Source organism: Lonchura striata, chromosome 2 (assembly GCF_050655825.1).
Source record: "Lonchura striata isolate lonStrDom1 chromosome 2, ASM5065582v1, whole genome shotgun sequence".
NCBI classification, from domain to species: Eukaryota; Metazoa; Chordata; class Aves; order Passeriformes; family Estrildidae; genus Lonchura; species Lonchura striata.
The window spans coordinates 20,172,260-20,198,876 of NC_140704.1; the positions used below are offsets into that span (position 1 = coordinate 20,172,260).

General features: G+C 37.4%; 1 protein-coding gene across 5 annotated transcripts in view; it reads right to left on the reverse strand.

Annotated features, from left to right (window-relative positions):
* The window catches only part of CACNB2 (calcium voltage-gated channel auxiliary subunit beta 2), a 245,389-nt gene that overhangs the window by 168,163 nt on the left and 50,609 nt on the right, over window positions 1–26,617 (reverse strand). The gene's annotated exons all lie outside the window — the stretch shown is intronic.

The following is a 26,617-nucleotide window of genomic DNA, read 5'->3' on the forward strand; positions in this document are numbered from 1 at the left end:
ACATGATGTCTTATCTCTCTGAATACAAAGCAATTTCAAACATAAGTATAAGAAAAAAGGAAAATATTTGTCATAAACACCAGATTTTCAAATGCACAGCTGGAGGAAGGGTCCCCTGAAGGAAGTCTTGTGTCTGCAGCTGGTTAGAGCTTGGCAATGGCAAGGCTGAGCCAGGTCACAGAATTTCAGACCAGGAAAGATTTGCTGTGCAATTCCCCAGCTTTGTGTGTGTGTGTGTGTGTGATGGGGGATTTGTTGGGCTTTTTGCGGTTGTTGTTTTTTAAACCTTTTCAATTTTTCAGAAATCCTACTCCATATAGATGGGAAGACATATCATCACAGACCACAACAAGGGAAACAGTTAAAATGTTTTCTTGGCAAGCTTACTGGTGACCCATTTAAAAACTGCTGTCTCAGTTCCCCCACCAGTGACTGGGACACACAGACTCATGTCTATCTAGGACACCCTTTTCCAGACATTGTTGCCATTGGTCACCCTGGACACACCTTGGACAAACTGAATATTTCTTAAAAGATAGAGTGAGTTAATTGTTTGACTCACAATAGGCTTGGATGAGGTACGTTATTACCCAGGAGCTTTCCAACCCTTGACACCAGCCTGTTTAAGACTAAAACAAAAAGAAAAATATTTCCTCGAACCTTCCAAAACAGTCAGTAGTTAATAAGGAAGTTGAATCTTCCCTTTCCACAGATGTTCCTGTGTTTCTATTCCATTTGCCATCTTTCTGCAAATCATTACCCTCAGGTAACAGCTGCATCTCCTCCTGGTTTTGGTGAAGCACTTAGCATTTTATAATTAACCTGATCACTGAATTCTCCCTCAACATTTGTCACTGAGAAAAATGTATAGATTTATTTTCTTACAACATACAGAACTCTGGTTAGTATTCCTCTCAAAACAAATCCTGTTTTGTTTGCTCAGATGCAAATATTTCCTTCTTAGACAAGGTATCATTTCATGGTCTTGCCTTGTTTAATGCACATTTCTTTGCCTCAGTCAGGATAAGCTTTCTTTCATCTCTCCTGCCCTTTGATGATTTGATGTCCTCTTCTAAAATGCGTGTTGTAATTCATATGCAACCTACACAAATATATTAATCCTTGTAGAGAAAGACTATTACTAAACTACAAATAGATTAATAAATAATGGCACAGTGACAATTCAAAAATATAAACATGACAATAACAATTACCAGCAATCATTAGACAATACAGTTTAGCTAACATTTGCAAAAATTCTGCTGTCTATTTCACTTGAATTTTGGTACTGTGGTTTCAGACACATGCAAACATGCATCTGTAATGAAATCAAACATATATCTTTAATGAAATATGTGCAGTAGTTCATAACAATATTAATCATTTCCTCCACAAAAGAAGGTGCCATGAGTGTGACTCCTCTCCACTTGCTTTTTCTATACACATGGCAAACCTCCTCCAAATCTGCTGACTTCTCTCTGACATTCCCTCTACATTTCTCTTTATCATGACTGTAATTCTTTCAGTTCAAGTAGCTTATTGTTATTCCATATGAACATGATCTGAATTAATCTGATTTCTAACCTCTCAATTAGATTTTTGCTGGTAAGTTCTTAAAGACTTGCATGACTAAGACTTTCTTGCCTTAGCTACTGGGGAGTAAGAACCAGATTCTTATATTTATTTACTGATACTGGTGTTGTATAAGGTCATGCTTTTTAGCACACTTTCAGTATTCTATGAAAAAATGAAGACTAAAAAATCGTTAAATTAACTATATTAAAACATTTTTTTCTTCTCCCTTGGACAACTTTTTACTGTGTTTGATTCTGATTAGGCAGATAATTAATCCAACTAGTCTATCTTCTGAATCTTTTGCATGGCCTGCAGTGACACAGGCCTTAGAAAGAGTGCTGCTCTTAGGAAACTATCCAGTGTGAGTAAAATCTGTGCCTGACAAGTCAATGAAAACAATATAAAGAGGATAATTGTGCAATACCTGCAGCTCACACTAACAACTGGAAAAAAAAAAAAGAGGCAAATAGAATATTTTTAAGTCAGGTAAAAGCAGAGGAATCTTAGAAAACTTTAGTTGTTAGTACTCACAACTTACTAAAAAAACTCATGATCAGAAAATATAGGAAAAGTGTTAGTAAGAAAGATATTTTGACTGGGACAGTTTCTGGAAATAACAAATGGAAACAGAGAAGCAATAAATGAAGCAAGAGGTTTCTACTGAAAATAGAGGTATCAATGTCTACTACAGTCAACCAGGTTCTGTGCACAAACCCATAAGTAGAAAAGATCATAAAATATGAAGATTGGAAGTGTTATTGCTAGCAGTCTGGCTATAAACTATGAAATAGACTTTACAGGGATGAGGGACAAGATGAAGCATTTCACCAGCTGTAGAATAAATAGGTCATTATTCCCATAGAGATAGTAATTTTTTATTACTCTGTAACAGATCAAAGCATGCAAACACTACCTTCCAATTATTTATTTCCAGAAGCAGCACAAACCCCAGGAGCATTCCTTCTCTTGCATCACGATCTAATGCCACACATATTGCTCCAAGCCACATAGGCACATGAGAATATAAATGCATGATTGCAAATACACACCGCAATAGATTCCTCAGCTGTTAAACAAATAGTATTTCATCCAAGTGAAGAAGCAGAGTGGTTCCATCTAGAGGAAGAGTGTGTAAAAACTACTCATCCCTGATGACTAGCTATTTTTAAATAAAGAGTAAGCATAAGCCATTAGTACAGGGCATTCAGTATAAAGGCCCTGCTACCAGAGCTCCATGAGTACTCTGTTTCTTACACAGGTGGTTTACTGGATATGAATTGTAATGTTGTAAGCATCAGAATTATTAACACCTATTACCTGGACAATCTGCTTCTACTGATGATGCAACTCAGGATTTCTGGTCTGTGAGTGCACATTGCTGGGTCACGTGGAACTTCTCATCTACCAACACCTTCTCCTCAGGTCCAAGGACACCAAGTCCCTCTCCTCAGGGCTGCTCTCACTCTACTCAGAATAATCTCTGTCCAGCCTTTATCTTGGGATTGTCCTGATCCTGGTGCAGGACCTTGCACTTGGTTTTACTGAAATTCAGGAGGCTGGTACAGGCCTGCCTCTCAGGTGAAACAAGATGCCTGTGGATGTCATCTCCAGTGGGTAGAGTGCACAACACAGCTTGTTGATGTCAGCCAACTTGCTGAGGGAGATCTTCATCCCACTGACCATATTACTGACAAAGATGTTCAACAGCATCAATCCCAAAACCAACCCCTTGGGAATTTCACTTGCCATTTTTCTCCACTTGGACACTGACCCATTGACCACAACTCTCTGGGTGCAACCATCCAGCCAATTCTGTACGTGGTGAGTTGCCCATGTGTCAGATCCATGTCTACCCAGTTCAGAGACAAAGATACTGTGCTGGACAGTGTCAAATGCTTTGCACAAGTCCAGGTAGATTCACAGAATATTCTGCATTGGAAGGGACCCACAAAGACCATTGAGTCCAGCTCTGGGGGAATGGCCTGTACAGGGACTGAGCCCACAGCCTCGGTGTTATTAGCACCATGCTCTGACCAACTTGCTTCATCCATCACTGCTGTAATCAAGTTGTAAAATACAATTCTGTCCGGCATGATTTGACCTTAGTAAAGCCATGTTAGCTGTCACCAATCATCTTTTATTTTCCTTCTTCTGTAACATACAGAATTATGCTTCCCCTTTTCCAGTCTGTAGGAACTTCACATATGATTGATAGTGGCTTGGCCACCTAACCTGGAAGTTCCCTCAGGATCCACAGACAGATTTCCTCAGGTCCCATGGACTTGCCCACCTTCAGGTACCTTGGATGGTCTCAAACCTAATCTGCTACAGCAGGCAGTTCTACATTTTCACAGTCTCTGCCTTTGCCTTCTGTGACTTAGATGGTGTGGATGGAGCATTCTGCAATGAAGACTGAGTCAAAAAAAGCCATTGAGCATCTCAGCCTTCATGTACCACGTACACAAGTCTCCTATTTCTGTCTGGAGAGTTCTCACAATTTCTGTTGCTTTTCTTTTATCATCAATACATCTATAAAAGTTTTTCTTGGTGCCTTTGACATCTTCAAGTAGATTTCATTCTATCAGAGCTTTGTTCAGAAATTTTTTCTGTATTCCTTCAACATTCATGATGGAAGGGGATGTTTAATCAGACAATACTTTTTCCAGAAATGTTTCTATTTAGTGAAGCACTTTAGCTATGTTCAGCACTTCATGGATCTATCTTCTCCATTCAAACCTAAAAGTGTTCTTTTATTTTCCTCTCATTTCCCTAATACTAAGTTACTAACTTTGCCACTTTGGTTTAGTATAAAAATAGTAGGAAAGACATTCAGCAAGATATTCTTCCATAGAGAGTTCAGGGGACTCAATTAGTATTGCAAGACAGCCAGTTAATTTTTCATTACTTCACACTTACAAAGTCGTTACGGAATGCCAACTCATCAGAAAATTCATTAAAATTGCCAAGACTACTTAAATTTTTCCTCCACATTGAAGTCAGTAAATATTGTACTCAACGTTGTACTCAAGAACAGCAGAAAGAAGAAGTAACCACTGAAAGGAAAAAATTACATTCAGGAAAGAACAAAACAATCAAACCAATAAAACACTACAAACAAAGGAGAAAAACATTTTACCAAATTACTATGGCAAAGTTCACTGCATATGAAGTGGGAGAAGAGGCAAAGGAGAAAAAGCTGAAAATAAATGAAGCATGAAAATGGGTAACATTTTACATGTAACAATCTCTTAAGCTAGTTTTAAGTGTTAATTTTTAACAAATATTCTTTTTTTCAGGTCTGGTAAAAAATATTTTTGCACACATTTGCACACATATTTGTGCAGCAGGATTCTCCTCAAGTTTTATGGAAAGGAAGTGCCCCAGGCCTCTATCCATGTGACTTTTTCACAGCCACAGGATGTATCACTGGTGGGTTTGGAGACAGGTTACAGATCCCAATTCCCACTTATTAATACCAATAGACTGATCCTAGACCATCCAGGGACTGAAGCGTACAGCTTATTTTCAGTGATGTATCACAGGTTTCAGAAAACACAAAGCCTTTTTTAAACCACCTCATCTAAACACAGCTTCAGAAAACTAACATTAAAATGCACATAATGTTCAAGTCAAGGGTGCTTCCTGATGGAGGAAGAGGAGTTGGTTTCACATATCTGAGTTTTTCTTATCAGAAACAATGCAAATAATGTCACTACTCTGATAGACCCAAATTAGCAAGAAATTACAAAATAATGCTCCATTTAAGCAATAGTTGAATAGTGATAGAATTATCAAAGTAAATATGAACTCAGCCTTAGGAGATGAGGATAGTGAAAAAATAATCAAAATGGGGCTCTCTAATTCTTTACTTCAGTATAAAATTAAAATTTGGATATTGCTGCTGCCTTGAAATTTTACATATTTTTAATCTATTGCTCAAGCAGTTACATTATGCACAGACTGAAGAAGGAATGACAGTGGGCACTTATTGCAGACATTGTCACAGTATTTTATCCACTGTAAAATGTAATTTTACTTCAGAATGTACAATGAGCTGCAAATGTTCCATTTAATTCTCCTAAATGTAAGATTCTTTTTCAAAAGAAGCCCTTTTTCCTAGTTAATAAAATTCTAAGGTTGCACCTAGGAAATGTACCAAGAAGAATTTTAAATAAGGCAGACAAGAAAACAGAGGCTTTGTAGTCCAAAATCTATACTGCAAAATCTTCTAAATAGAGCCACAGAGTCAAAAAACCCAACCGAAAACTATGGCCTCTTAAAGATGCTAAATGAAAAAACAATTGGAACACAAGTGTGTGTGACATTTCACTTGAATGGACTGGAGGTGCAATCAAAAGAGTTTAGTACCAATACTACTCCCCAGCATAATGAAGACAGGTTATTAGACAGAAGTAGGAGAGTAAATGCAGATAAAGAGAATTTATTACTTTTAATTTTAGCAATGCAATGTTTGGCATTCCTGGTTTGGCTGATATACAATGACGAAGGGAGCCTTGGTTCAAATCACTTTCCCTTTAAATATTGCCCCATTGGTTTATTCCACTTTCTTTACTGACTCTCTTCTCCTCATGCTACCAAAACAAAAAAAATTAGAAAATTAGGGTATAAAAAAATAGAAAAGGACTTCCTGGAGACAACTTAAATATAGAAAATATCCCCCCCAAATCCATAGGTTATGAGTTTCTTCCTAACAGTACTGAGGCACCCATATTGAGGGCAGTGCAGTTACTTAAGCAAGCGAAAGGATTTTCCCTTTTCTAGCCAGTTCCCTTAAGCTGTAAATAGAACTATTTTATATTAAAATAATTCCTTTAAATATCTTCATCAGTAAACCACAACTTGTTTATGCTTTCCTCCCCCTCAGCATGTGCTTTTCTGCCAACAATACACAATACCATGGATGCAAATTCTGCTAACAACAGTTTATCCACAGCTGCCTTAGCCTGCAACTTCTCCCTGTGTCCTTGTGAACAGCTCAAACTTCCACTAAAACTGACAAAAGCAACAATGAAGAAAAGAGGGGTAGACACAAGACTAGAGCTGATGGCACAGGAGTATTAGGGGGTCACAGAAATAGCCCTGGCAGGCACTATCCTGGGCTGAGATTAATGTCAACAGAAGAAAAGGAAGTTCTCAAATATGAAGCAAGAATTTTGCAGGTCAAAACTAGAAGCATGGTGGAGTAGAGTAAAAAAGTAGCTCTATGTAAAAAAAAAGTATAAATCAAGAATGAAGAAGAGAAAGGGAGGTGGCAAGCAAAAGGAACAAAGAAAAGATCAGCATCTGCTATGATAAAGAATGATTTGGTGAGAAATATTAAGTGATAGACAGAAAAGGTTATGGTCTCAAAAGGAACAGGAAAAGAAAAAAAACCTAGCACAAATGTAACAACACCAAAAAGAGAATGTTCCCTCAGGAGGTCTGAAATATCCTCCAGACAGGCACAAAAAGCCTGACGTCTGGAGCCCACTCACTGCTGCAGGCAGAAAGCTCTCCAATTACAGTCCCCACCATTAGAAAAGAAGCATCTTGAAACAAAACCATACCAAGGTCCTTTAATTACATTAAACTAAAACACACAGTACAAGCCATACCATAAATTTCACTACTAATGTTCAAATAAAGTTTATATTGTTTTGGAATGCATTTTTAAATTTTCTTTTTTCTTTTTTATATCAAATAATAATAGTCCTTTTTTAAGATTAGAGCGAGAGTAATGACTATTTGCCTTCCAGACATCATCTCGATACTTTATCAAATTAGTTATGTATCTCAGAAAAATATTTAAAACATCAGCTCAGACTTATTCTGAATAGTCCTTCCACATAAACAAAAGTCTAATTTGCCAATTCTAAAAAAAAAACAAAACAAAACAAAAAAAAAAATCCACAAAAATTCAGAAAGTTAACCACATGAGTTTTCAAACAAATCAGTATTAAATTCAGTGTTTGTAAATCCAGACAGCTAAAGATTTTAAGCTGTTATTTAAAGTACAATGGATTCCAACCCATGGCTTGCCTATCCAGATTATTGTGTGTGGGTCCTCCCTGACCACACTCACCTAACTCCTTGTTTGAACAGCTGTAAAAATAGCAATAAACATGTACTCTGCAAGCACACCTGTATACTGAGAAACCAGGAGGCTCTGCAGTACAGGGGGATGCTCAAGGGGCTTGAAATTACCTGTCTATATGCTCCAGCAGATGCCTTCCAGATATGGATTTAGTCCTTTCCACACACAGTGACTTGAACAGTCTTTCAAGAAACTATATAAACCCCACTCTTCGATCTAACTTGCCATGGATTAAAAAGTTCAGTCAACCCTATTATGCTGCCATAAAACAAATTTTTCCAGTTCTGTTGGTGAGTTGAACCCCAGCAAATGAGACAACTGGCAGCAGTAAGAGAAGGCAGCACACATACACAGTCAGGCAAAGTGGCTGACAGACCTGCTCTGCTCAGAAATGTGCAGACTCTGGAATTATCTTGGACTCTGTGCTCAAACAGCCTTCATTTCTAGACTCTTCCAGGGAGAATAGAGACAAGTACAAGATTTCTGAGTGATTTCCATCAGACTGCAATTTGTTCTGAAGGCTGGAGCAACAATGGATAGACTGAACTAAAGTTTGAATAAGAAATAAACTGCTCCTTCTTCAGGCTCCAGTGCTTTTAGATGTTCCATATCATGTAGGGAGTAAGAACTGTCAAAACATTTCTGAGCAATATATAATTAGTGTATTGTTTTAAACTTCACTTCCAGAAAGATATGAGATTGTTCACTGGAAGGACTTAGCTCCTCCTCCATGCTACTCCAAACAGATCCTATTTGACAAATGGCATCTGCCAGACATGACTGATGGAATAAGATGAAGATATTACTTGGAATTAACTCCAGCTTTTGCCATGAAAATGCCCAGTAGGAGGGTCTTTATTTCTAGAATTGAGTATTAGAATGCAGTCATAATGTCCATATAACACTTCCTACCATTAAAAGCTACAGATCATTCCACACCATGTTAAACAAATTGCATTAAATGATACCTCATGACCCCAGCACCCTGCTTACCCATCCAAAGAAAACACAGAAGAGGAAGAGTGGAAATTTTGTGGATTCAGGCATTACATGGTTCCAGGATGAAGGAAGAGTCAATGCTCAGGCAAACCAAGCGAGAATGCCTGAGGCAGATTTAATTTTGTTAACAATTGTGTGGTCTGCACACCACTCAGCTGCAAAACCAGGAGAGAAGGTAAAGATGGATACAACCCATCCAGGACTTCAGTTTTATCCCAGCACACAGATGCAGGACTAATCTCTGTACATGACAGTCCAACATGCAGGAGATCACAGAAAGGAGCAATATATAAATACAAATATCTTCTCTACCAACAATGCTGCTCCCGCAATGAAACAATGGAAGCCTGTGTACTAAGGGTGGTGATCTATTCCAGACCCAAAACATCATCAAAGGGATTGATTATGCCTAAAATTTGCACAAATTTCAGGACTCAGACCAGAATGACCTGTACTGGTGGCACACAACAGTCAGTTAGGTTTGGTCATATGCTTCTGTTATGTACAGTACCTTAAACTTCCCCCCTCCCCCACAAAAAAAAAAAAAAAATCCAAACTTCCAAGACAGATCAACTATGAATTGCAACTACAATTCATAAGCAACTTCAGAATTGTAAACTAATAATCCAGAATAAAAGTCTAATATTTTTCCCCAGCGAGTCATACATTAATAAAAAGGGTCATATCTTGGCTCACTTTAATTTCAGTGCTTTTATCCCAAAAGAATCACACCACACAACTTCAATTAGTCCAATGCCATAGGGAGTGAAAAAAAAATTAATAATAACAGGTTTGTATAATCAAGGATTCAAACAACAGAGAGAATTTTCATTGTAATTAAGTTATTTAAAAACACAGTCATCTTTCAAACAATAGCAAGAAGATCAAGGGCAAACTCCATTTCACTTGTCCTAACTAAGACTGAGCCACTTTCTCCTTTGTAAACAGTGAGATATTCAGAATACCACAAGGTACATCAGCTTTGCACAATACCCCTTACACAAAAAAAGTACAAACTTTAGTACTTTAGGAAACATTCACTAAGCACCTTTCTCTCTATTACCCACAAACATCAAGAAATTATGGAGCTCATGCGATTCTGTCTAGATAATATTGTTCAGAGTGGCCAGTGCTACTGCTAAATAACAGTAACAGGAGAAATGAAAGCATGGGTGATGCATCTCAAGAGGTCATTATTATCATATGTCCTGGCATGCAAGAGCTATCAAGAAGCGTTTTCAATGTATTTTCATTTCAACTTGTGTACAATTGTGGGAATATTATCAAGTAAGTATCTGCATAAGTGATATCCAAATTTTGATTTTATACTGAATTGATGGTTAAAAGTAACTATATATTGTGATTTGCATAGTTTATACAAAACACAGTACAGTTTAAGTTCTTTCCTTTATCTCATCTGATACTCCATACTTCTGCCTGCTTCTTACAGTATCAACTGTTGCAGCAGTGAGAACAAAAACCACCCAAAGCCAAATTATCTTTGTGCAAATCAACTATGATCACATTCACATCTCCAGTTGTTTGCATCTCTGCAATTTGTTCTGAAGGAGAGATTTAGGGTTTTTTAAGAATTGATTTCTCTCCTTCAATCCCCTGCACAAACTTTGACTTAGATTGCACCTATTTATGACCTCGCTTGCTCTGTGATCAATTTTCAAGCATTTCTAAAAGACCATTCTATGACACAAAGAAATGCACAGTAATTTTGAGAACAGAACTGTATGTCCTAATACCTTTGCTCTTTTCTTGTGCAACAAGCTACAAGCTGCTTGTTGCTAACACTCAGCAATTTCAATTTGCAGCTTATCCTCATCATTGTGACCTCTTATTTCTTATCCTGACAACTGAACAGAAGAATAGAAGAGGAATGTTAAAACATAAATTAATTACTTGAGGGTTATCATGTCAGCTGAGCATAATTCAGATATATTTCAGCTAGTATTTCATCTTTTTCATTACTAATACTTAAGCTTTGATACTGGCCTTCCTTGTGGAATTTATTGGAGACAGCCATCTTGCAAGACAGAGCAGTCATATCATACCTGGGTATTGGAACACCCTGTTCTGGAAGGCAAATACATAATGCAAAACATCAGGCTATACTTCTGCCACTGTACTACTGCTCTTTTTCAAAAGAAACACCTCACAAGATTATTTATATATTTCCTCAGGGTCTTTCCAATAATTTTTTTCCTAGTTCATAATTGCTTATAACTTTAATTGATTTTCAGTTATCACATATGTATAAGTAGAGATGTTCTTTTCTAATAACTCCATTTACAAAGAGCTACTAGCATGATAAATACAATTTAAAAAAAAAAAAGAAGTCAGAATGGTCAGACTTCCAGTCTTTTAATACTACAGATCATTAATTAAAAAAAAAAAAAACCAAAACACCAAAAAAAAAAAAAAACAACCACACATCCTTGAGAATATGAACAAGTTACAAGAAACTAGATGACAAGACTCATACCTGTTAAAAAGATCCTTGTGTCTTTGGGATGTAAAAACTTACTTCACAGGTACTTAGCACTCTTGTCAGTCATTCAGCTATGCATTAAATACCTGCCTCAGTCATACCATATCATCTAATATACTAGGAGTGGAACATACAAGTCAGCATCATTCTAATACAAATGCAAACTTACATAGGAAACCCGTACTCGCCGTCGGTGCACCAGCCCACAGCACTGCATGAAGAGGACAGCAGACAACAATCAGTGTGTGCTTTCACCGAGCTTCGGTCATTCCTGTCTCCTCTGAGACACTGTCCATTTCTCTTCACTTCTCAGTCCCAGGTGCAAGGGAACAGGTAGCAAAATAGTCACCCTTCAGCTCCGAAACTATCCCTTTAAATTATTGTGAAGACAGATGAGACTTACTTTCTCTGAGGAAATCAATCTCTTCTGTTTCCGATGATTTAAAAAGAAAGGCAGAAAAAAAACCCCCAACAACAAAAACCCAGAAGCACGTCTTTATTTCCTCAGCATCCAGTTATTACAAAGAAAATTCCATATTCCTGTACATCCTTTACAACACGTGGCGTAAGGTTTGTACAAACCATTCTGAACTTAGGAGAGACACAGATGTAACAGGATCTTTATATCTCAGACTACTGCAACCCTGGCTTTCCGAAGGTCTCTTGCTGCCGCTGCTGCCGCTGCTGGTGTTGTTATTGCTGCTGCTGCTGCTATTAGAGCTTTCTTCCCAATGCACAAACCAGCAATAGCATCCTTGCTTCAGCGTTACCTCTGCTCTATCTTAGGCACATCTGATTTGTTACTGAGCCCTTCCCAACAGCCTGGAAAAATGACGGAGCCTAGACTTGAATTCACTTTGGATCTGCAAGACTACAGAAGCACTCTCCAAACAGGCAGATGCTTTGTCTGGTGAGACGTGTCTCACATGAATTGTAGGCAGGACTGCTGAGTGGCCTTGCTACCTGACTTGCATCAGAGGCACAGTCTCCTCTGCTGACACTGTTTACAAAAAGAACTCAAGAGAACATTAAAACTCTGAATATGTACTTAGAGAACTAATTAAATACTTGGATAATTGAGACTTACAGAAAATTACTTTGAAAAGACAAATATAATGAAAAATTTCTATCCTTAAAGCAATAAGGGGACACTTCTGAAATCAGATCAGATTAAATTAACCTGTTTATGGTCACAGTTCATCACTTTTCTTATGGGAGATACTGAATATTCCAATACTTAAAAGGCTTAATAGCAACATTATATCTTAAAACTCCATCCTTCACTACTTTATGACAGTGGTCTAAGAGTCTCAAATGTCTCCAGTATTGTTTATCTCCTGTCAGATGAATACATGAGGCACTTTTTTTAACACTAAGGTATACTTAACTCTTTCAGCACTGGCTTTTTGCCAAAAACTAGGATAAGCAATGGGATTAAAATAATTATTAATAAAATGATAGTTATCATTACCAAAATAATACTCAATAAAATAGTACTTGTAATATTAACTACAAGTATTATTATACTATTATATTATTTTAAGTAGCAATGAGAAAAATAGAGATTATACAAGCTATTGCTATCCTGTCTTTATGTAGGCTCTGATATGATGACTAATGAAAGGGTTAAATCTTCCCAAAAAGGTAAAAAAAAGGAAGTTGGTACTCCGCAGAGATTGGTTTGGATTTCAGCTTGAAAGAGGGGACTCCAAAGAAGGCAAGCTATCTGTGTGTGGGCAAAATATTATCAGATACTCAAGGCAGTTGAATGGTCAGAGTTTTATTCCAGAGTAAGGTAAGCAGTCTGCCCAGTGAAGTAGGAAGCCCTCTGACAGTGTGATGAAATCACATAATAAAGAGAGTTAACATTTACAAGCCCAAAGTCTGGCAACCAAAATTCACCTCCTGCCAATGTCAAGTACACTTCTTTTTCATGTGCAACATCCCTCTTAATAAAAATCAGTGCTGCTAAGCATGTCTGTGTCTTTGGGGACAGGAATGACTGTTTAGGCATTTAAATATCACCAGGTTGACTGGTTTGGGTGGGGTTTTTTTGATAGAATTTTTTCCAGTCCAACTAACAACCATCCATTCCTATGGACACCACTGAGCCAACTGGTCTTTTTTAGTCAAATGTACTTTTGGTGTAAAGCCACAGTTGTTAGTGAAGATATATTGCTGATAACTCATCTCAGCTGGACCTGCAGATGCTCTCAGCATCGTAAAAAAATATAATAAGACTAATAAAATTAAAACCAGGAAATTATGGGTATAAGGACCTAATATATACACCTAAATCTAAGTTATCTTTATTTTACCTCCTACCACACAGACTGATATATATGATTTATCTTTAGCAGAAGAGAATTTGGTACTTCCCAGTGACCCATGAGGAAGTGTCCTTGTAGCAATTCCACAGTTCAAAAGCAGAATACCAGATCTAAGCAACGCAGATCATTAATCTCTTCTGATCAGGACTGCTTACTGTTATTCCAATAAAACCATTAATAATAGCAGTAGTGATAACTAGCAGGAAGAACAAAGCATTTTGAAGTAGGATATGCTGAATATTACCATAAAAAGGATAGTAATGTATTTTGAAATAGCTAATGAAATAAAGCTAGACAGAATAATGCAGCAGTAGCTTACATATGTATGTAAATATCAGTTCTCTAAATTCTCTCCTTATGATGACTATATTTTACTCTTTGGGAAGATCTGGACATAACACAAAAATAAAAACCATGCATCAGCTATATGTTACACATTCAACTTGTTTTAAAGATTTACAAAACTTATTTGGAAATGATCAATAATATTGGCTTCACATAAGTGTTTCTTGCACTAGTAAAGAAACAATACAAAAGGTAGCAATTAATTTTAGAAGTTTCAATTGTTTCTGAGGAACATAAATCCATCCATGTTTTTAACTCTTCCTGAAATTCATAAATAAGACTCCTGGCAACAACAAGCATCTCTTACAAAACCAGTATCAGAACTCTTACTCAAATTAGTCTGCAACTATTCTCACAACCAAAGACTTCATAATTTAACCAGTAAATCTCTCCTTTCAACACAGGCAGGAAAATGGTTTGGTTGTCTCTCTCTCTTCCTACTCCAAATTACTAAAATACTTTGTCATGACTCTGCGTCAAACAATTACCAAAGACAATTTTTTAAGTGTGAGTCTGCATTGCTTTTTATGGAGAGGCAAGGAAAGGATGACTATATGGGGATAGAAGGGACACAAGTCAAACTCATCTAATTGAAATCCGGTAAAATTTAATGTTCAGCAAATATGACTTTGCCACAGTCCTCATAGGACAATGGAGTGAATACAGACTCAAGCCACTTATATATTCTGTTAAACAAAAAGACCTCCATGCTACCTTAAACTGAAATTGTAACAAGGCATCTAACAAAACACACAAAAAAAAAAAAAACAAAAAAAAAAACAAACAAACAAACAAAAAAAACCATCTGAAAATCTCACTAAAAAGACAAAAATATACCAAGCCAGTAAAAGGTTCTTTTTTTCCCTGCTCTAACAGGAAAAAAAAAAAAAATCCACGAATCTTATGCTTTTGAAATGACCCTTTAGTTAGCCATTATCATTAAGACAATGCCAAGGTTAATGTACTTGGGGATTGATTTTGTTTTTGCATACAGGGCAAAATGATAGCACCTTCAAAAAGGGAGCTTATCAGACACAAAAAACATTTAGAAGACTTGTACAGACACTTGGGAAGCAGGAAAAGACAGTGAAATATATACTAACATGTAAAATAAATAAGGAGAAAATTTGAATTGTTTTGAAGTAACCAGTGAGCCTAATTTTTCAATTTTTAGATTTAGCTCCTCCAATGCTGAAGGAGCATGGAAGAAAGGACAAAAGTTCTTATCTGAAATTAAATGAATAGGCTGGCATGAAAAGTGAAATAGGAATGAAGCTTTAGAAGGTAAATGAATGATAAAGCTATTTGTATTCTCCTCAAGTGCTTCATTACACAGGTTATATAAACTGAAGGGTGAGGAAAGAAAAAGAGGCTGTCACAGAAGTGTTATCATTTACTTGGATTGGCTTCTTCAGCTAACCAGCACTGTCTGGGTGCAGCCTCTGCCAGCTCACAGCCAACTGGAGCTCACGGCCAGATCTTCCATAATGTGATCAAGTGACTGTCCAGAGATAATGAGATGGATCTGAAGTGTTCTGTGCCAGCAAGCTCAAGGAACTGCTTATTAGCTACCTCAAATGGCATTGCATCCAGTCCAGAGGTGAGGAATGACAAAACAAAACCATGCTGAATCCTTCTTCTGGATGAAAAAACCCCAAAAACACGACACAACCTCCTCCTCCAAACCCTCTATAAAAAGTCACAGAAAAAATTACTGTCTACCCTATGGTGGATTTTTCAGCATCCTTTGCAGATAAGTTCCACCACATTATTATTTCAATTTATCCATTAAAGGATAAATTGAGGTGGGAAGGCACTGCTGGAGATCATTGAGTCCAACTCCCTGGTCAGAGCAAACTCAGCTGCAACAGCTTGCTCAGGGCCATATCTGAGTTTCAAGTTATCTCCAAGGATGAAGGCTCCTAAAGTTCTCAGGGCAGACTGTCAAAGTGCTTGAACATCCCCACAGGGGGAAAAAAAGGCTTTATCTTACATGTAACTGCAATTACCTGTATCTTCTGGCTCTTGGATTGACTCACTCGAGAATGTCCATGTCCCTCTTGTCCCAGGGAACTCAGAACTGGATGAAGACTCCAGATGTGTCTCACCAGTGCTGAGCAGACAGAGGTCATCTCCTACCTGCACTTTTCCTACCTGCTCTCCTACCTGCACTTTTCCCAACACAGCCTAGAAGGCTGGTGGCCTTTGCTGCAAGGACACATTGCTGGCTCATGCTCCTGTGGACTCCACCAGGACTCCAGGGCTTTTCCTACAAAGTTGCTTTGTAGATGGTCAGTCACAGTCTATACCAGTACATGGGGCCATTTTTTCTGGGTGGAGAACATTGCTTTTCCCTTTGTTGAACTTCATAAAGCTCTTGTCAGACCATTCCTTCAGCCTGCTGAGGTCCATGTGGATGGCAGCATAAGCCTCTGATATATCACCCACTTCTCCCAGTTTTGCAGCTTCAGCAAACTTGCTGAGGGGATGCTCTGCATAAATCACCCAGATTGTTAAATAAAGAGGTTAAACTGTACCGGCTCCGGGACTACCCTAGGAGCACAAAACTAGTGACTATATTCTAGTCTGGGCTGGATTTCATGCTGCTGAACACAGTATAGTCTGGCAGTTCTGACAAGTTTCAGTCCATTTCACCATCCACTTACTCATTCCATCATTTTGTCTATGAGGAAACAGCTGGGAAACAGCTTGTAAACCCTCACCAGAGGCAGGATAACCAGCATCCACTCTCCTACCCCTGTCTTCCAAGCCATTCATCTCATTGTAAAAAGCTGTCAAGGTGGTGAAGCCAGATTTGTCCTTTGCCTTGTATAAATGTACTCTGACTACTCCCAGTCACCCACATCCTTCATATCTTTAATCAAGGTTTCCAAGAGGATTTGCTCCAGCACTTCCACAGGGATCAAAATAAAGGTGATCAGCCTGTAGCTCCTCAGATCCTCCTTCTTCTTCTCACCGTTCTCACCTAGGTTATATATGCTTTCTTCTAGTCCCTACAAACTTTCCCTAATCAGCATGAATCTTTAAAGATTATTAAGATCCAGTTTGCTGGGATGTCAGCTTTGTGGTATGGATACTCAGTGCAAATCACTGTCCTTCAGAAAGGCCTCTCACTCTAAAACTTTACACACACATTTAGGTCTGATTTTACCAGTTGAATAATAACTTCATTCTAAGTATGTGAATAGATTCCTAAATTTACATAAAAATGTTTAATTTTCTTCTAATTTTAATCCTTTTAAAGCTATTCAGACTCACTTCTTAGCAGTTTATCTGAGTTAGTGTTTGTGTATAGTATATTATTTTTAGCTAAATGTTTTTGGCATATTGGTCAGTCTTTAAATAGATTAATTTATTTATTTCCATTTAACATGAAGAACTTCCGAGAAACTGATTTGAGATATTTTAAGCCACTCAGTTACCTAAAAAAAAGCATTTTAAGTATTTAAGCATCGGTGCTAAACTGGAAGGGTCTATGGTGACAGAGAAATCATAACAAAAACATCACAGACTTTTTGGCAGAATAAGCTGTTTCTGAATCCCTCAGTTTTCTGAACTGTAGAGAAAGTGATGCAATCCTTCCTCCTCAAAAATCAAAACCAAATAAAAAAACTTACTTTGCTTACAAAGTTACAGGTAAAAAACCTGTATGAGATTCTCAAAAACTGTACAACTTCTTCATAGCATTTCCTATGTATTATGCAATAAATCACACACAGGAAGAAGGAAAAAAAAGGAAAACTGGTTCTCAGAAACTGCTGGAAATAATATGATTTCTCTCAAGCGGTGTCAGCTTTCTCACATGACATTTTATTGACCATGTGCTGTACTTAATTCCTCCCAAGGCTTTTCAAGAACCTGCTTTTGTTGATGTCTAACTCTTCCACTGCTCGAAAGACCAAAATAATGTTCCTCAGTCAGCTGCTTTTTTAATGGTATTCCAACCTGATTACTGTATCATCCATATATGATGTCTAATGTCCAGGAAAAAACTAACTAAATTTAATATTAAAAAATACTCAATACTAACTCAAGAACTCTGCATTCAGATTTTAAATAACAGTTTGCTAATTTAATCACTGACAATAAACTTTTGCAAAATATGACTCCCACCTTCCTGTCTTCCATCAGAAAAGAATGTTGTTGACTTTTTACTAATGTTATAAATGTCTTAGTCTCTTCCAGCCTTTCTCTGGAAAAGAATATCAGAGCCAAGGAGTCTCCATGTTCATTAAGAGAGCTTCAGGCTGGCTGCCTCTATGTCAGAGCTGTATTGCTCAACTTTTATTTTCTAATAAAGCTGCTGAAGTTGCATGCAACTATTTCTAAACAGACTGTAAAAGCAAAACCTTTTCAAGCTGAAGTATTTTGATTTAGTTATCTATCATTATGCTATTTTTGCTGGTTTACATGTAATAATTAGCAATATTTACATCTTGCTTACATCTATGCACATGTAATAACTGAGAAAAGAGAAGTTAAATAATTTTAAAATAATCCTTTAATAAATCAGTCCCTCAAAGTTGATCCTGAAAAGAAGCAATGTATGCAAACCCCATTGTGCCTGTTAATCTAGAGGGGCAATGCAAACGCCAATATTTTCAAGCTCATTTTTCAATGTTAAAAGCTCTCCAAAGACAGATAATAAACAATTTCCTCCAGATGATTGCTAACCTAGGTTCATATGAATCTGTCAAGCTACCATCCAAGCTGTGCTGTTCTCATACAGATTTACGTCAGAGAATTGCTACCAGCAAGTCATAGTTTAAACTTTGACTTGTTTGAAATTGATTTCCTAGAAAGTCAAACAAACAAAATACTTCTTACAATATCAGGCATAAAATTCTGGGATTTTCTGCTACTGTCAGTACCACACATATTACTGGAGAAGAGGGGACAAATTCAAGGACAGCAGTCACATAAACTGACAAAAATACAAGTGGGCAAGGATATAGCCTCCAGAAAAACAAGTAAAACAAGGGCCCTCAAAAAGCCAACAGGCTCTCTGAGACACTCTCTATCTAGCATAAATTTAACTACAGTTAAACTACTGTGCTAGAAGGACCTTTCATGCAGGAGAAGATTTTATGTGATCTGGTATCCAACTACCTAGTCTTTTTTTTTAAGGGATTTCTGCTTACAAATACATGTTTTCTTCATGCCAGCTGAGTTCTTTATGTCTCATTGATCCCTTTGCCTGCAGTTCATTCTGTCTCTTTTTATCCAGAAACATCAACTGTATTTCAGTTTCTTTTCTTGTGATTCTGCACTTGGATCCATCACCCTCTGTAGTGGCAGCCTGCTTTTTGTGTTTTCCTGTCAGACAGGTGTTTGAACACACCGTGTTTCTCTGTTGCATCCTCTCTCCTTTGCTTCAGTTTGCCTCCAATCCTACTGTCTCCACCTGAGAACTACAATGCTCAGAGTGTTCCACCCCCAGTTTAGGTCACATCATGCATAGACAGATGTTATCAAAAATCTCATTAGCAATGCACATTTGGCACTTCTACACCCAGCCATCCTTGTTTTCTCCTTGATGTGAAGGTCATCTCTCATGCCATCTCACACACTATCAGCACCTCTCCCTTGTCCCCGGCACAAAAGACAAGGACTTGCTTCTTTCTCATTAAAGACAATCTGCACCACCCCCTCCCTTTTTTTTCTGCTCTTATGTCTACTTGTTCCTGTACTTTAGGGATTTATTGAACAAGGTCCAAAAGTTAAATAATTTTTCTGCATTGAATCTGATAATATGAATGCTATGCAATATTAAGAAGATATCCATGCTATATCTTATTAGTTTCAGTTCCTTATTGTAGTTTCTCATTGTATGCAGAATGCTATCTTGGCTCTATTTTGATCAAGATGCATGATAGCCTTTCCCATAGCTTTTTGGATAAGGTTTCTTCAGGAACAAAGCTTTATCTAATTCTGTGATTCTTCCTTTCATGCAGCAGATCCTCCTCCCTTTCACCACCTCATCAGATTCTCCACCTGTCATCTATATAATTCAAATACTAAAAATTTCAAGGATATTTTGTTTTGACAGACTTGGCAACTGCTAGAAGATAGATAAAGTAAGAGACACACACCCTTGATAATTACAAAATCCTATTAAATTATAAAAAAATATCTCATGCTTTACCACAATATTGTATCATGCTTATGTATGTGGAAGGTCACCACACATATAACTTTGAAACAGTCAGAGCACAAGTTTCCACTTGCCTGGAAAGAATTATTGGGATATATGACTTTAAAAGGACATAGAGCAAAAAAAGTCATGATTCTGTAGCTCTGCTGCTCAGACAACAGCTATTTTTTCCCTTTGAACCTTTCAAGAGAGATTGAAATATTTCATAATTTCACAATATTTCATGTCTAAAGACCTATTTGCTGTAATAATATTTTCCGAAATTAAATATCACTGTTATTTTCAAATGTCATGTTATGGATGAAAATGCCTTTTTTTTTTTTTTTCCCTATTGAAATAATTAATTTTCCCTCAACACCTTTCTTTATGCCAATTTCTACTAAGTGTAAACAAGGTCAGCTCAAAGTGTATGAGGAAGAAAAAAACCCAAAAGGTAGCATTTCTGGTTAAAAAAAAAAAAAAAAAAAAAGTGGGGGGTGGAGGAAGAGGATTACATACAAACTGAGGAACTGCCTTGCCTGTGGCTTTGTGCAATCCAGAGAGAAAACATCAGATGGACCACTGTCCACACTGTCCAGGCTCATCACTGCACCCACCACACATTTCTTGCCTACTACAGCTGTTCACAGCATCCCATGGTAGGAAGACTGAGGAAACAGCTGCTACAGAGTTTCTATTTTAACAGAATTTCACAGAAATACAGGAACTACAACATACAAAATTACAAATTCCAGCCAGATTAATTTCTACTTCCTTTGGACCTGGTTCTGTATCAGAACTAGGAGCAAGTGGAAGAGGAGTTAACAATACTTATGCAATCTTTATTACTCCTACTGCAGACTCAGTCTGCCTATAAAGCACAATAGAAGCACAAGCACTGCAGGTGCAGGTTTCTCCTCTCTACAATATAGGGATGATAGCTAATGGATCATTTGTTTTATATATGCCACAGAGATATTAAAGGAAAAACAATTCACAGTAGATAAAAACAGAGACATAAAATTACATCCTTTCATAAGCGATTGTAACAGAGATGCTTTTTTCTTTCGATTCTATTGCGAGCAGACTACATTTTTTTAAAAAAAAGGAAAAAGAAAGTATTGAACTCTCCTGTACTTGCATACTAAGCTTTAAAAATCAGAAAATAGATCGCTTATTTTCATAACATATTATGAGTGGCTTCCGTTGCATCTGAATATTATGCTAATTTTAAAAATCCTCGAATAATTCAATGCAAAGAAAAAAAAGGCAGCAGTACTGTGCTACATTACCTTTCTTGAAAACACAGAAAACGAGCTGTTCTATTTAATTACAGCCGCTAGGTGGCAAAGTTGGCCAAAGAACCAAATGCTTGAAACGGCTGTATCTTGCTATTTGAATACAAAAGGCTTATTTTAAAAAATGTCACAGAAAAATAAAGAAGTGTAAAGGAAAAATTAAATTCAGTAATCATAAACCTATTTTATTACATTATCTGTAAGGAATTTAAACTGCTTCATCCATTTATTCAAATCCTTAAAAGATGGTAAAATTTTAGTGAATGTTCTTGAAATCAAATGAAGTAATTATTGCACTGAGCAACAAAAAAAATACTGAATATAAATTTTAACTTTAGGAGCGAATACCTACTAGCACATACGGTGTCTTCTGACTTGACAGCAGGTACAGTAATGCTAACTTACAGAAGACACATTACTCCTTATGTTTCTTGATATAAAAGCTGCTTTCCTGCCTTTCAAACCAGCACAGTCACTCTCCAGCTGGTTAATTTTCAGCAAATACTTTACAAAGAGAGACAGTCTTTAAAGATTTTCTTTTAATACTTTCTTCCTAATCTTTTCTGGCTAGGTCTTACTTTTTCTCTTTATTTCAGCACCTCTGCTTGTTGATTCATGCTTTAAGTTAAACTCCGTGCTGTCTAACTTACACATCCCACGGTACTGGAATCAGTGGTACCTCCAATACAGCTAAAAGTGACATGAAATCAACATTAGTTGATCTATAAACTCTCTGCAAATATACTGCAAAGCAAACCCCATCTGACTCATCTGGAACTCAAAGACAAGAGTTTGGAAGAAGAGCTCTCCTGTTCTATGGTTCCCAAAGAAATACTGAGCCTCTACAAAAAAAAAAAATAAACACCAGGAAGCTGAAGTGTCCAGAGCGAATAAAGGCAGGATGATCCTGACTTGTTCTTTCCTGTTTCATGGGAAAGATCTGCTTAGCTCCAAGACAGAAGTATTGTGAGCTCCACAGTTAAGGATTTTGACTAAACTAAACTAGCTAACCAGCCAGAAAATGATAAACATACTGTACTGAGTGTGTGTTCCAATGTTCTTCTTATCATATCAAGCTCTCTACAAGCCACTGGGGCTCCAGCATTGCAAGAGAGAGAGGCTGAAGAAAAGAAGGAATCTGAGACAACCACTGCAGATAGTAAATGCTCAACAGTTTTAATGGCATTCTTTATAGTAAAGGGGGAAGATCTAATGCTGAGTATCATCACTATTTAGTTTGCATTTTCTTTTAAATGACAGTCATTAAGAAACATCCCTCTCAGAATAAGGAGGAAAGAAAACCATAAACCAGACCAAGGACGAGTCATTCCAAAGCAGTGAGCACTCCCCCCTTGGAACGTTACCAGCTACACGCAGTAGGTGTGGAATGTATTTTTGCTCAGTAGCATCCACTCCCATTCCTAGATGTGTGTCATCTGACATGTCAGGGAACCACTGATCACAGTGAGGCAGCTATAAAATCTTTGAGCTTCTGTGGCACAGGAGAGGCTAAAAGAAGCAGCCAGAAGTGCAGAGTTTTTAACCTAAACTGCTGCAAGTCTCTCATCCAAAGCACAATGTGAGGAAGGAGGAGGGGGTGATAAAGGAGGAACAAAAGAACAAGGTTCCAGCTAAGCACATTTGAGCAGTCCAGTTTCTGGAGCATGAGAAACAGAGCAAGATACTCCCACAGCTGGCTACCTTTGTTTTTCAGCCCCCAAAAAAGCAGGAGTCTGCTGACAGTTCACCTGGAAGCACCTTACAATAATGTCCACAGTGAGGGCCCAGTATGAGTCCCTGTATCTCAAGAGGGCTCCAAATCACTCACTCACAGCACCTTGATGAGGTGCAGAGTTCATCACACCCTTTAAACAGGGTATGATCTTGCAAACCTTCATTTTTTCAGAAAATGTTCTTGTCCAGAGAAACACAGCATCATCAAGACATACAGGGACATACTAGAGTGAATCCAGCCAAGGGCCATGAAGATGAGGAATGGCTTGGATCACCTTACATGAAAGAGACAGAAAGTTGGTAATGCTCAGCCTGGAGAAGAGACTTTATCCATATCTTTACCTACCCAAAGTGACATTATAAAAAGCACCAGCAACTCAGTGATGCCCCATGACAGGACAAGAGGCAATGGGCACAAACTGAAATACAGATAATTTCAATTAATTATTAGAAAGCTGTTTTACAGTGAGGGTGGTCAAGCACTTTTAGCAGGTTTCCTGGGGAGGCTATGCAGTCTTCATCCCTGGATATACTCAAAACCCTCCTGGAATGGCCCTGAGCAAACAGCTCTAGCTGGGTCTCCATGATCTCCAGTTATGCCTTCCTGCTTCCATCATCCTCTGATTCTACAAACACTAAGTACAAAAAATATCACAGAATTTTGCCTAAGCTTAACTCGCAGTAGTCTTTTTGCTTAAAGAAAGAACTTATAATGTCCATTTCTTATACTACTTAATGTTCAGCTTCTAAAAAGCAATAGGAAAATAATGCTAAGCTACTTCTGTATTGTGAGCAAGGACACAACCATTGTAACTTTTATTTAAAGAAGTCTACTTTTCTAAATTTGTCCTTATTACTAACCAAAGAATAAATGTATTCAAAAGACAATTAGTCAATGGTTTACAAATGTTTTGTGAAGCTTTTACAGATATTCAGATGCTGCAACATTTTAAGAACGCACTGCTATGAAAAAGTAAATATAAAAACATTTTTAAAAAAGCACAATACTTGCCTCTTACAACCATCTCACTAACTTCCAAAGCCTTCTTCAAATATTCACTTTATAATTACCAAACTTGTTGGACTCTTGGAAAACAGCTGTCTAATATATTACTACTGATTGGTGTAGTGAATTGACAAACCATAATATAAGGAATGGAGATGTTCAAATGCAACAAAAAACTACATTTTTTAAGAAGATCAGAGGACCCAGTGTTAATTCTTTCTTACAAAACCAAGCAAAAAACTCACAAAATTCTTTTTTAATGTATATATCCCAGCTTATTTAAAACAAATTTTTTTCTAGGAAAATAAGTCTAGTACAATAAAAGCAGCTGATGCAATATGAGTGGATTTTCTGCAAATTATGGGCAATATTTCACTACTTCCAACCAAACAGGACAAAAAATCACCTTTCAGAGTAGTTTCCTAATAAAACTTATGTCTCCCTCTTTGTACTGGGCTCATTTGCCAGTTTTGGTAGTATTTTACCTCATTAAGCATTAATTTCCTACAGCTTTGCTTAAATGAGTAGCCAAGTAAAAAGAAACTGTAGGTTCTATAGGAAACACTGAGGGATAAACATGGCAACCATTACACAAAGGGCCTCAATTTTGGACAAAATCCCTTAGTAACTAAGGCTAAATATATTTGAATAGATTTTGAAACAGCAAAATAAATCCTACTTTATTACTAAAATTTCAGTACACTTCATTAAAGTAATTCAAAACATTCTTCCTTCTCCAAAATGACCCAAGACCTGAAAAAGAATGTCTGCATTACGCAATGGCAAGTGGAAAAAACCACACATTACTACCAGTTTTGTGGCACTCTCTGAGCTTTGCCAGTGGGGGGATGTGGGGATGTGGCTTCCCCAGCCCTTGTCTCTGTGGGCAGCTTCCACACCCCAGGCAATGAAAGCCCAGAAATCCTTGAGCTCCAAGGCTGGGTCATGGGTAGGAGGCAGAGAGAGACAGCGAACCACAAGGTACACCTCTGCCTCCTTTTGGGCTCTGCCAAATCAGAGACTTTTCCCAAATTAGCATTTGGCAAGCAAAACACAACTGAACCAGGAGACCTCAAGTTTCGTCCTAGCAAACTTATCCCATGACAAAACAAGACAACTACAAGGATGAAAATGTTACAGTGGTTGTGCTAAGTATTCTTGTCTGGAGTTGGCTATGTTCCCAAAGTTCCCACGGACCACACTGAACACTCTGCTGGGTAAAGGCTGAGGGGCAGAATAAAAAGAGAGGGACAGAGAAGGATATGCTTCTGAAGGTGACTTCTTAGGAATTTTAAAGGATAAATGGATGAAAAGTAGAAGAAAAAGAGGCAGTACTTAGAACATAGCAGGAAAGCTTGGACTGGTTTCATAGCAAAGACGGGTAACCTGAGCAACTCTGATGGAAACGGATTTTTAAATTATTTATTTATTTATAATAGAGACTTTCAAATATTTCTCCCCATTTTATTTTAGGCAGTTCCAAAGCAACTAAAATAAAGCACCTTGGATCTCTTCAGTGTCCAAAAAAGGATGCAACATGTGAATGAACAAGAATTTCCAGATGGCACATCTCATGAACTCAAATAAGACATCCCTGGGGTATTAACTAATGAAATCTCTACTTCCTCCAGCTACTTGTTGCTCGGAAGAATTCAGATGGCACCAAAGCATTTCACTGGAAATGAAAACACTTTAGACCTTGCAGTCCTACTTTGCTTGAAACCTGATGCGGTGTCAGGAAGCCCCTGTCTCCTGAGACAGACTCCATACATGATAACTTAAGCCTGACTAATCTTGGCTCCTCTGTTTGGATGGCATGTTGTTTTGATAACAGAGTGATCAGAAGTTCAAACAGATTGGAATAAGGAAAGAGTAGCAGAAGAGGGAGTGCAGGCTTTATAGCCATGCAATGTATAAATCATAAAGAATACAGCTCATCATTGTGAAATGCAGCATGCCACTATAATTTTTTTCTAAAGGCATAATCAGTTCAAAACGGCTACCAGTTGCAAATAAAAGTATAATATAGAAATTGAACTGAAGTGTTCTGTGTTGCTAATACTTTTACATTTCCTTGTAGATGCCATTTTGAATCCTGAAATGAGTACATTGATTGACATTAAATGGTGACTAAAATAACCAAAAAATAGAAGTTCCATTCTGGAAAGCAATGCGAGCAAATAACAAAAAATGTGTCAGGATTCAAACCAAGACCTTTATAAAATAATTTTTGAACTGCTACAGATTAAGAAAGTAAATTTGGTTCTAATAAAAGGAAAAATCAAACCTATTATACAGATAAACAGTTCACAAAATAATGCATTAAGAACTCCAAACCTTTTGTTTGATCTGTAACAAAATGTTTAGTTTCTGTATTCTTATACTGCTATATTAAAATGAAATAAAATAAAAATATGGTGTGCCTTGAAAGCAAGAACTTTGTTTCAAAGCCAGAATTTAAACTTTCCTGTGCTTCACTAATTTACTATATAGCTTAATATCCGGTAGGGCTTTGCTGTCAGCCAGCCAAATGCTTTCCAACTGCCTACCATGCCCTCCCCAGGGAAAGACTGGGAACTGGC